This window comes from Mus caroli, unplaced genomic scaffold (genome assembly GCF_978045245.1).
Source record: "Mus caroli unplaced genomic scaffold, Mus_caroli_1 scaffold_6, whole genome shotgun sequence".
Lineage (NCBI taxonomy): Eukaryota > Metazoa > Chordata > Mammalia > Rodentia > Muridae > Mus > Mus caroli.
Genome location: NW_028227261.1, coordinates 36,224,496 through 36,237,074, shown reverse-complemented (window position 1 = coordinate 36,237,074; position 12,579 = coordinate 36,224,496). Strand labels below are relative to the sequence as shown.

At 42.4% G+C, this 12,579-nt stretch overlaps 1 protein-coding gene across 3 annotated transcripts in view; it reads left to right on the top strand.

The window, feature by feature from the left end:
• Positions 1-1,076: 1,076 nt before the first annotated feature.
• Positions 1,077-12,579, top strand: part of Scmh1 (Scm polycomb group protein homolog 1) — a 112,254-nt gene continuing 100,751 nt past the window's right edge. For 2 of the 3 annotated variants that reach the window (XM_085839010.1, XM_021160806.3), the window contains exon 1: positions 1,077-1,255. The gene's annotated coding sequence lies outside the window, so the exon portion shown is untranslated. The remainder of the gene's footprint in view (positions 1,256-12,579) is intronic. The other variant, XM_085839011.1, reaches the window with a different exon arrangement.

Genomic DNA, 12,579 nt, shown 5'->3' with positions numbered 1-12,579 from the left:
GATTGAATGAGCTTGGGGCTAAGTAAGGGCTGCTTTCCCGGAACTCTCTGGTTCTGGTGTGAGTTCCATAGTGATAAAGACCACTACCAAAAGCAACCTGGGAGAGGAAATGGTTTATTTGGCTTACACTTGCACAACATTGTTCATCTCTGAGGAAGGTGAGAACAGCAACAAGGAGACAGGAAATGAAGCGAGGCTATGGAGCAACATCGCTTTATTATTGGCCTTTCTTTATACCACCTAAGGACCACCTCTGCCTAGGGGTAGCACCTCCCACATCAATCATTAGTCAAGAAAATGCCCACACAGAACTTTGCCTATAGGCCATTCTGATGGAGACTGTTAGGCAACTGAGATTCCGCCTTCTGAGATAAGAGTAGATTTGTTTCAGGTTGATAAAAATCAACCAGCATTTCCCTTAACACCTGACCCCTAGGCAAGAGCACAGCCAGTGAAATTGTGTGATCTTGGAGAAGTAGCTCTCCCCCCCCCACCCCCGCCCCTGAACCCCCGTGGAACTTAAGGTTCCGCGGGCTAAAACATCACGTTCTTGAGACGCAATTGTGTGTGGGGTGGGGTAGCAACACTGGAAGGACCCAGGCCACTGTACCTAGCACGCTAACATTCAAAGCCTACTCCGGGGCAAAAGAGAAGGCCTGCTTTTGTTAGTCCTGTTGCACCTTTTGGGGCGCACTGGTTTTCTCCTCATAGCAGTTTTCCTCCCGCCTGCGCATTGGAAAGACTAAAGGTGCGAAGGAACTCTTTTAAGATCACAGCCGGCCACCAGCTGGGTGAGGGCTGAGGGCCAACGGGATTCGAACCTGGGACCTCAGAGGACGTCATTCACTTGTCTGAGAGACGCGAGCAATCCAGTGGGTCCCTTTTTTTTTTTTTTTTTTTTTTTTTTAAGGGCTGGCGGTCGCGAGGCGGGAAGGCGCGAGCGGGGTCGCCCCTTCCCGCCGCCCCGCGCGCGCGCGAGAGAGAACTCAACGGCCGCGGCGCGCGCCACCTCGCGGCAGGAGTCTCTGGCGGGCGGGGCTGGGCAGCTCTCGCCCCCGCCCCCCGCCCCTCGGCCGCCGCCGCCGCCGCCGCCTCCGTGGAGCCCCCCGCCTCCCGCCGCCGCCTCAGCCGAACCGCTCTCCAGAGCCGTCGCCCGCCCCTGCCGGCGTCCTCGCTCGCTCCCTGCGCAGCGGAAACATGGCGGCTGGAAGGGAGTGAGTGAGCCGCCCGCGCCCCGCGCCGCTGTCGCCCTCAGGTAAGCGCCTCGCTGCCACCCCCGGTCCGGCCCGGGCCCCTCAAGGCCCGCCTTACGGCCACGGGCCGGAGCGAGTCCCCGCCCGGTGACCCTGGTGTCTGTGTCCGCGGCCCTCGGGCGGCCGTGTCAACCCGGCCCAAACCCCGGCGGCCTGCTCCGCATCTGCTCGGGCCCAGTGTCCGGCGGCGGCCTGACGCGCCGGGGTCGGCCGGGGGCGCGGCGCGCGAGTCCCCGCACAGGGCCCCTTCCGAGCCGGGAGCAGGGCTTGGGGCGGAACCGGGAAGCCTGGCTCGGGCCCAGTGCGGGGGCTCTTTCGGGCTGGTGGGACGCGTCGCCAGAGAGATTCGCCTGGGTCCCAGCAGCGGAGCACCGGGGGTCGTGGACACCGTGGGCTTGGAGCTTTCTTCAGGGGTCCCGGGGCTGGGGGTGGGTGGGGGGACTCACATGTGTCACCTGTCTGGAGCCGGGCCAGCACCTGGCAGCTACAGCAGGTTTCGAACCTGAGACAGGGAGCGGCGGACAACCTTAGACCACAGCAGGGGAAGGAGTTCCCAGGGAGATAGGTGAACCCCAAAACATACCCCAAAGCGAAGAGATCTGAGAGTCATCCAGGGTCCCCCTACTCTTATCCTATTCGGGATGGAAGTTATCTTTTAAAATTCCAAATAATACCCTAATAATTTGGCGGACCTTTTAGGACGGCTCTCCGTCCTAATCCTGATAACCTTTCCAAAGTAAGACCGGCCAGACTGGCCCTGGATGGATTTGGTTATAGGTAGAAAGGAACGGCTGTCTCTCGTCTTTCTGCTTCGTTTCCCTCTTGGGCAGCTGTTAAGAGTGAAGATAGTAATCGTGTCCCCTGAGTCTTATTTTGGCTAACTCCCAATTCCTTTAGTCTTTTTCTTTACTCTGGTCTTTGATCCGCTCCTTTGATGAGCACTGGTTTGCCCATACTGCCCCCACAGAAGAGCTTCTTGTGAGCAGAGAGACCAAGCTCAATCATTTCTAAGGGAAGAGCTTTGACCCTAAAGGACTGACCTTAAATAAAAAGCACTCTCCCTTCCTCATTTTCGTACTGCGTTGAACTTAGCGGGTGGGGGTTGGGAGTGGAGCGGGAAAAGCTGTGTAGTGGTAGCATGTGTTCCCCCAAGCTAAAAGAGATCATCCTGTTTTGTGGTTTCTCTTCCTTTGAAAAATTGAACACTTCATCAAATGAGCTAATGTATATCAAAAGATTGTACAGTGTAATATATCATGCAGATAAAAGAGCTTATTATTTTTGCTCTAAAAAGGACTGAGATCTAGATTGGTGCCAAACTGCAATTTAATATTTGCTTGGAGAGAGAACTGCCTTATGACAATGAACTCTGCTTTTTTTTCCTGCCAGCAGAAGGCCTCAACTTGCTGTGAAAAAAACACTTTCTGTTGCTCATTAAAAAATCATTCCTTTTTTTTTAAAGTTTAATTCTTTTTAAGTCACTTAGCCTTGGTGGTACGTAGGGTTAAAGTACTTAAAACGGATCTTTTACTAGTTTTTTAGACCTTTGCCTAAGCATCCCTGCAAGCAAGTAATTTCTTAAGCCCATTAGAGAAGTGATGGCTTTGTAGATAAAATGCTAAGATCTGTGTCTGGGACCTCATTCAAGATCTGAGCAAAGTTTCACTGTTTTTGTAACTAAGGCAAGCGCATACCAGCAGTCAGAACTGTGTTTATCTTTGTACTTATGTCTTTGTTTTTTGAATTGGTTAGTGGTTTTAAAATTTGTAGCACATATGTCAAAAATTTAAAGGTATTGCTTTTTTTTGAGTTGTCCATGGAGGCCAGAGGAATAAGATTTCCCTACAGCTGGAGTTATAGACAGTTGTAAGATAACAGTTGGGTGCTAAGAGCTAGGCTTGGTTCCTCTGGAAGAGAGATACATGATCTTAAACATTGAGCTTTCTCACCAGCTCCACACATGTCAGATTTTAATTTCTGGTATGTTAGTTTGTGCAAACACTGTTTCACTTTTGTGTAACTTGTTAAATAATTATATGGCGCCATTCTGTACAGAACTGCATAGAAGTCTCTGAACCCTCCAGGGTAAGGGTTCAAAACTGGGAAAACTGGTATGAACATTACAATGAAATTTAAACTTGCTGTATTGTAACCTTTATACTTATATACTACCCTGTGTCAGGCATTGAGTTATGTATGGTCTAGACTGGACTCACAGATAAGTGAGACATTTCTAATCATTGTGGAGCTGGACCAATGTGGTCCTTACACAGGCTAGCTCAATAAAAGTTAAGCACTGCATGGAGAGTGAGGGCTTTTGAACTAGCCAGGCTTTGAGGGAAGGCTATGGGGAGGGATGAGCTGAGGCTCTGGTGATAAGAGGACCAAGAGGAGTAGAATATGCCTTAGAGAAAATAGAACAAATAAAGGAAAAGTATGAGAAAAGGATTGACCCCCACAAAACCCACAACACTTTGTGACTGCCAATAATGTAACAGTAGAGATAAAATATAGTAAATTATGAAGGTCCAGCCAGGCAAAGACTGTGTCATGGTGGACCTTGTATATATAAATATTGTGAAATTAATTCAGTGGAGGGTGTTCTTTAATCACTGAAAGGCTTACTAAAAGAAAAAAAAAGTAGACATGGTTGAAGTAACTTTAAAAATGGTCACAGAGATGAAAAAGTAAGAAATGAGTTTGAGAAAGCTTATGAGGTCTTATGTGTATGAGGGAATAATTCATGTTGTACTCAGGTCTTAGGCTTGGATGACTATAGGAGGAGGGTGTCATTAATTGAAACAGGAAACACTTGGAGATGGGTTTATTCTTATTTTTAGATTTAGCAATTTTTTGAGTTAGACCAGGGGACAAACATAATGGAAGTAATGTGGAAGAAAATAAATTGTGGCTAGGACATAAAATATTAGTTTATTATTATAAATAATAAAGTTGTCTGATGTGGAACTGTTCTAGGTGACAACTAGATATGCATGTATATGTGTGTGTGCGGGAAAGCTAAGTGAAATACAGCAGAAGCGAAGGTCATTGAAGTGGAGTATGGCGGAGCTGTGAGGACAGCAGAGTGATTTAGGATGATGGGATGAGGAAAAGAGGAAGATTGTGACCCAGGTGCAGTAAAGATAAAGGATTAATTGAGGTGGTAGATGACACAGGAGGCAGTCGGGCAGAAAGTGGTACTGCCAGATGGCACAAGCCTCAGAGGAGGACTTTTAAATGCAGGAGTGGATAAGTCAGGGTTTTTACCTTTTCTTCTTGCAGGCAGGGTTCTCATCTCTTCATTTTTATTTAGGGCTCACATCAAATATTGTTTGCACCAAGACTCTTTTTTGAGTCTTGAAAATAAGGAAACATACCATATACTGAATCTTTTCTGCCCATATATAATGAATGACAAAGGGATTTTTCTCTGTTGCTTGTAGGTAAGTAGGAAACAATTAGATAAAGCAGTGAGATTAACCCATGGTTTTGGGACAATCCAGAAGAAAGAGTCTAGGCTTTGGATTTAGAAACACCAGGATTCACATCTAGGCTCTGCTATTTCTAACCTTATGCCTGTAAATACCCTGATAAATATTAAAATAAATAAATAAAAAAAAAATAAATTCTTATTTCATAGTTTCATAGTTTATTTCATAAACTTACTTCAAAGTTTCCATAAAAAACATAAGAAGCACTAGAAAAGCAATTGGCTCTTTATATAAGTAAAGTAAATGTTAATTTTCTTGTCTTTACTGTTAATGGGCTTACGCTGTGCTTGCAGAAATAAAGCTTTTTCCCCCCACACTTACCAAATTATTAGGCTGAATACAGTAAGTATTCTTTTATCCGAAGGACTAAACGAACAGTAGGGAAGAGCAGGCACTTTCAACATTTGGAAATAAGTTTAGTCTTCACACTCAAGATACATTTCTTTGGGCCCTGGAGATATTTCAGTAGATTAAATAGTAATTATGTCTCGATACCAAGTATACTCTATCAGTATTTCAAATTAATTAGATTTGACACAAATTTGGGTATTTGTTTAAGTCAGCAGTGGGCTATGTGGCTCGAGAAATGGACTGAGCTTTTCTGTGAGAGCCTTGACGCTATCAAATTTGGAATTGGTTCCAGATACATTAGTGAGCGATAGGTTGTACGTCCATCCTCTCTACCTACATCAGTTCACTATGTGTTCATTTGTACACATTAATTCAGAAGTTCAATTTTTTTTATTATTGGGTATTTATTTCATTTACATTTTGAAATGTAAATCCCAAAAGTCCCCCACACCCTCCCACACCCACTCCCCCACCCACCCACTCCCACCTCTTGGCCCTGGCGTTCCCTTGTCCTGAGGCATATAAAGTCTGCACGACCAATGGGCCTCTCTTTCCACTGATGGCAGACTAGGCCATCTTTTGATACATATGCAGCTAGAGACAAGAGCTCTGGGGGGTACTGGTTAGTTCATATTGTTGTTCCACCTATAGGGTTGCAGATCCCCCCAGCTCCCTGGGTACTTCCTCCAGCTCCTCCATTGGGGGCCCTGTGATCCATCCAATAGCTGACTGTGAGCATCCACTTCTGTGTTTGCTAGGCCCCAGCATAGTCTCACAAGAGACAGCTATATCAGGGTCCTTTCAGCAAAATCTTGCTAGTGTATGCAATGGTGTCAGCGTTTGGAGGCTGATTATGGGATGGATCCCTGGGTATGGCAGTCTCTAGATGGTCCATCCTTTCGTCTCAGCTCCAAACTCTGTCTCTGTAGCTCCTTCCATGGGTGCCTTGCTCCCAATTCCAAGGGGCAAAGTATCCACACCTTGGTCTTTGTTCTTCCCAAGCTTCATGTGTTTCACAAATTGTATCTTATATCTTGGGTATTCTAAGTTTCTGGGCTAATATCCACTTATCAGTGAGTACATATCATGTGAGTTCTTTTGTGATTGAGTTACCTCACTCAGGATGATGCCCTCCAGGTCCATCCATTTGCCTAGGAATTTCATAAATTCATTCTTTTTAATAGCTGAGTAGTACTCCATTGTGTAAATGTACCACATTTTCTGTATCCATTCCTCTGTTAAGGGGCATCTGGGTTCTTTCCAGCTTCTGGCTATTATAAATAAGGCTGCTATGAACATAGTGGAGCATGTGTCCTTCTTACCGGTTGGAACATATTCTGGATACATGCCCAGGAGAGGTATTGCAGGATCCTCCGGTAGTACTATGTCCAATTTTTTGAGGAACCGCCAGACTGATTTCCAGAGTGGTTGTACAAGCTTGCAATCCTACCAACAATGGAGGAGTGTTCCTCTTTCTCCACATCCTTGCCAGCATCTGCTGTCACCTGAATTTTTGATCTTAGCCATTCTGACTGGTGTGAGGTGGAATCTCAGGGTTGTTTTGGTTTGCATTTCCCTGATGATTAAGGATGCTGAACATTTTTTCAGGTGCTTCTCTGCCATTCGGTATTCCTCAGGTAAGAATTCTTTGTTTAGCTCTGAGCCCCATTTTTTAGTGGGGTTATTTGATTTTCTGGAGTCCACCTTCTTGAGTTCTTTATATATATTGGATATTAGGCCCCTATCTGATTTAGGATAGGTAAGATCCTTTCCCAATCTGTTGGTGGCCTTTTTGTCTTATTGACGGTGTCTTTGCCTTACAGAAGCTTTGCAATTTTATGAGGTCCCATTTGTTGATTCTCGATCTTACAGCACAAGCCATTGCTGTTCTATTCCAGAAGTTCAAATTTTTGTTTGAAGTAAATAAATTCCTCTTCGAAAATAAGTCCTCCTGTAGGCGAATTTCAGATTAACAAAGTAACTGTTATGGTCTGTTTTGAAGCTGTAGTTTAATCCTTGAAAGGACCTTACTTGGTAGATAGGCTCAGTCAAACACTGGATTCTATTGGTAAAAAATTCTCTTTCCCATCATGCTGACTTAGAGTTAAAACAAAGCCCAGAGCTCTCATTGTTGCTAGGTATTAACTGCACAGAGGCGGTCACTTTGATTCTCAGACATTCAGCTTTTTTATAAAATGAGGGAAGGTATAGCTGTAAGGTTGAAGAAAGTAAATTCTTGGTAGATGTTGGTCACATAAGACACTGAAATGTTGGGTCCCTCTTTCCTTATCTGAAATTGATACCTTGGACAAAGCTTTAATGCTAACTCTAGCTATCAAGGACCTTCTGCAGCTAATTGTTTTGATAACCTTATGGTTGGATAAACCCAGAAACTCTTGGTCTCTCAGCCTCTTTAGTCATTTGTCATTTTTGGTATTATTATTCTTGTTTGGCCTGACTTCCTCTTCGTCTTTCTCCTAAGCTTTATTCTCTTCTTAAGCATTTTTACATGTTCTTCCAAGCTCCTGTTTTCCTGTGTTGTTGACCATTTCATTGGTGGTGCTGTGCGTGCCTATTGAGTCTTGGCGAGGATATTGATTGTTCTGTAACCCTTTAATATATAGCTCATCTACATTCATCTAAATGGGAGAATTGAGGATAACTAATTTTTCTAATTATTTATTTAGACTATTTCCAGACCATGTCTTTTCCTTCGTGTTAAATGCCTCTGGTTTTCTGGAATAGGTGTTAGATTTACCTTCTTAGGCCTTCCTTATTGTTTAGGGTATGGCACCCACGGTCTCTCTTTAACCTTACTCTCTTCATTCTGAGTGACTTCAGTGTTCACATGAATTATTTTTCTCCCAAACATTGGTTTTATCTTTTATCATCTAGAGCTGGCCCACCTCTGAAATGATAAATGAAAGTGACTAGCTTTGTTTAGAATTTCTCCTTTGATGGCCTTTGATTATCCTCATTAGATCATATCTTGACCTTATCACTCCTTCCCTTTCCAGGTCAATTGTTTTTAGCATACTTTTAAAATTCACCCTCTTGCCATTATCTTCTAGTACCATGCTCCATTTTTCTGTCCCTGATGGCTGAAGTCATAAACCTGTTGACTCAGACTGACCTCTTTCCTTGTCTGCATCAGTGTTACCCAACCTGAGACAAACCACACTGGTGACTGATTGCTGCCACTGGGCCTTTACTGCATGCTTACTTTTTTGTCCTATTTTCTATCATGTCTTGGGATAAAACAAACAAACAAAAACCACTCTCTTTTCAGGCTTCTGACCTTTTTAATTCCTCTTCTCAGTCTCAACATATGGCCAACTGCTTAAAAACGTAGATACCATGAAAAAGATATTTGTTTTATTTTCCTTGTAACAAAGTTGCTTTAAATTACATAAGTTTTTCTACATCTTCTGTTTGCCTAAGCTAAATCTCTGAGCCCTGTCTTTTCCTGTTGTCTAACCTTTTTCTCTCTTCTGATGCCTACACAAACACACACACACACACACCACACGTATGTATATAAATCTTATCAATGAAATAAATCTTGTAAACTGCTTACTCTTTATACAAACAAGTTGTTGTTGTTGTTGTTATTTTAGGTGTGTGAGTTGTGTGTGTGTGTGTTGGTGCACATGTGAAGGTCAAAGGTCCTGAGATTTAAACTCATGTCATCAGGCTTGGCAGCAAGCACCTTCAGATGCTGAGCCATCTTGCAGGTCCTCACTTTTTGTTTTCACCATGTCTTGAATTAATAAGGTTCAGTTTCCTAATCTGAAAATAAGCATAGTAGTACTACCTGTTGGGTGCTATAGAACCTCAAGATTTCTGTTAGTTTTTAAAAAATTCATAATGTATGTGAAGGAGCTCTGTACATCGTATATTACATTAATGTATATATTAGTTTATTGTTGCTGCTTGTATCAGTTTCCTAAGTACTCAAGAAATAATAGCCTTCCTATTTCAAAAATTAAACCGATTTAAAGGTTTTGGAATTCATTCTAGTCACCACAGTAAGGTGGCAGAGGCCTGGGAACTGCTCTAGTCAAGATCATCAGTTTCCTCCTTGGTGCTGAAGTGGGCAAGTGTATGAAAGGCAGCAGGTCTGTGCCTCAGCAGTATTTTACTTTCATGATTATTCTCTTCCCTAAAACATTTCTTTTCCCTTGGGACTCAGTGCCCTTCAGTGTTCAGTGTTACCTTGCTGGCTACATCCCTGTATGTAGTCTTTCTTCTCTTGCCTGCCGCTCCATTACATTCTCTTAACAAGCAACTGCTCACTTGTTTTAAGTGCACCTGCATTCTTAGGACTCAAACCCTTCTGTAGTCCTGAGAGTGTTAGCCTATGTTTAGGTACCCATATGCAGCTTCACAAACAGCTGCCAGCCATATCTCCCTCGGTCACTAAGTGGCCTTGTTTTTGGCACTTGTTACAACAGCACTAGCAATTTACCTTCAGAGCAGTTAATGTCCACTTTGGCTATGGGGGTGCTTCAGGTCACAGTAGAGAGGTAGAAGATGTGGGGAAGGGACAATGATTATAACTGCAGAATATTGACAGATGTTGTGTACACCTTTTTAAATTTGAAGTATGTACTAATCCTAATAATGGGAAGCCAGACATTGTCAACAGGATTTTCTGATAAGAAGCTGAAGTGCAGATGCAGAAGATGATGTGCCCAATTGTGAACAGCTACGAAGGGTCAGAATGACTCCTCAAAACCAGGTCTCGGGACACTCTGCTTTGATCAGAGCAGCTCACTGCCTCTTCGACTGCTTTCTAAAAACTTGGTGTGTATTATTGAGCCTCATGGTGGTTCTCCTGATAGTCTTCATGGATTAATTTTCTTAATTTTTGATGTTTACAAATGCTGCTGTATTTTTTGCCCTCATTGTTGATTATAATTGTTATCCACTTTTTTGTTTGTTTGTTTGTTTTGAGACAGGGTTTCTCTGTGTAGCCCTGGCTGTCCTGGAACTCACTCTGTAGAACAGGCTGGCCTTGAACTCAGAAATCCACCTGCCTCTGCCTCCCAACTGCTGGGATTAAAGGCATGCACCACCACGCCAGGCTGTTATCCATTTTTTAAAATGGAAGCATATACATGTATTTTCATTTTATCTGCATGGTTTTTGCAGCTTGGCTTCTAGCCTCATTCCCAGGTGCTTTCTTAGAATGTTTTATTAGAGTCACTTTACACCATCCTTATTGTACTAGCTAGTTTTATGTTAGCTTAACACAACCTAGAGTGAATAATTTGGTAAGAGGGAACCTCAGTTGAGAAAATACTCCTACCAGATTGTCCTGTGAGCAAGCTGATGGTGCATTTTCTTGATTGATGGGCAGTGCCACCCCTGGGTAGGTAATCCTTGGTGGAAGAAGAGAGCAGGATGAACAAACCATAGTAAGCAAGCCAATAAGCAGCATCCTTCCATGGCCTCTCCACTAGTTCCTGCCTCCAGGCCCTGCCCTGACTTACTTTGATAATGTTCCATGATAAGAAAGGGTAGGACGAACTAAAAACCCTGCCATCCCAAGTTGCTTTTGATCAGTGTTTCATCACAGCAGTAGAAATCCTAAAACACTTATATAAACATTCCTCTGGGACACTCCAACATGGTGGACATGTTAGAAACAATGAGACTGTTTTAACTGTTGTGTCCTGTGAAGTATGAGAGAAAACAGAAAAGTCAATATATTCATTCATAAACAGATAATTTAGAAGTTTAGACTTCCAATTCTGATTTTGTAGTATTTCACTGTTCCAGAAAGTTTCCAAATCATATTACATTTGTTTCTTCAAAAATAAAGCAAATTACAGGTCAGCCAGGGTTATGTAGAAAAATCCTGTCCCCAAAAATAAAATAAAATAAAATAATTAGGAGTATAAACACTTATATAAAGGTCATAATCCCAAAGTAAGAGAATATTTATTTGAGTTTAGACACATTGTTGTTGTTGTTGGCATTTTTACAGGCCTTCATTTGTTCATCAGTTTAACAAATATTTGTGTCTAATATTTATTTGTATCTAATAAATACTAGAGTTGAGACACTGCTATGATCCATGTGTCTTAGTTATAGTTACTATTGCTGTGATAGAGTCCCATGACCTAAAGCAACCTGGGGAGGAAAGGTTTATTTTGCTCATAGTTCCATATAACAGGAAATCATCAAAAGCATTGAGGGCAGGGACTCACACAGGTCAGAACTTGGAGGCAGAAGCCATAGAGGAATGCCGCTTACTGGTTTGCTCCTCATGACTTGCTTAGCCTGCTTTTTTATAGAACTCAGGACCACCAGCCTTGGGGTGGCACCACTCACAAAATAAGCTGGATCCTTCTCCATTCATTGCCAATTAAGAAAATACCTTACAGCTGGGTCTTAAGGAGGCATTTTCTCAACTAAGGATTCCTCCTCTCTGTTCATTCTAGCTTGTGTCAAATTGACATAAAACTAGTCAGTAGACTATGATAAAGATGGATACCATAATTAAGAAAATTAAAAGATAAGTCATAGAATAGCCAATATTAGTACAATAATAAAAATCCCTTTTAGTGGATTAAAACAAGATCAACCAGTACACAGATAAGACAGACCAAATGTTTATTAACCATTTGGACAAATTAAATTCTTACAAGATGCCATTTTGTACCTGTCAAATTGGCAAAAATGAAGCCTCGAAATATCAAAAGTTAGTGGAGTGCTGGAGAGATGGCTCAGCGGTTAAGAGCACTGACTGCTCTTCCGAAGGTCTTCAGTTCAAATCCCAGCAACCACATGGTGGTTTACAACCATCAGCAATGAGATCTGATGCCTTTTTTTCTGGGGTGTCTGAAGACAGCAGCAGTGCACTTATGTATAATAATAAATAAATCTTTAGTGGAGATGAAGAAGAGCTAAAAGAGCTCTTGGATACTGTTGGTGAGACTAGAAATTACACAACCACAGCAGAAAACAATTTGGCTACACCTGTTGAAAGTAAAATGTTACACCCTAAAGCCTCACCGGCATGGCTACCTAAACATGAGCTGAATAGGAACAACAATAGACATGCTAAAGGGCCAGAGGGGTAAGATGGTAGGTAAAGGAGTAGGGAAAGCTAAAAGACTCCCACCCTACTCAGAGAACTACAGACAAGTAAGGAATGCTGAGAATGGGAGAGTCTTTCCCAAGAAAGAGGACATCAATTGGTTATCCAATATGGAATGGTGAGCTCGGAAAACATACATATGTGTAACATTATACAGACTAAGCAGGTTGTATTTATGTATACATATTATACATATATGTATGTAACAAGAATTAATGAGGAATGGATATTAATTTGAAAGGGAGTAAGTAAGGGTAAGTAGGAGGGAAGAGAGAGGAAATAATGTAATATTATAATCTCAAAAATAAATCATTAAAAAACAGAAAAATGAAACATACAAAAATATTCACACATGATTATAGCAAAAAAATAAAAA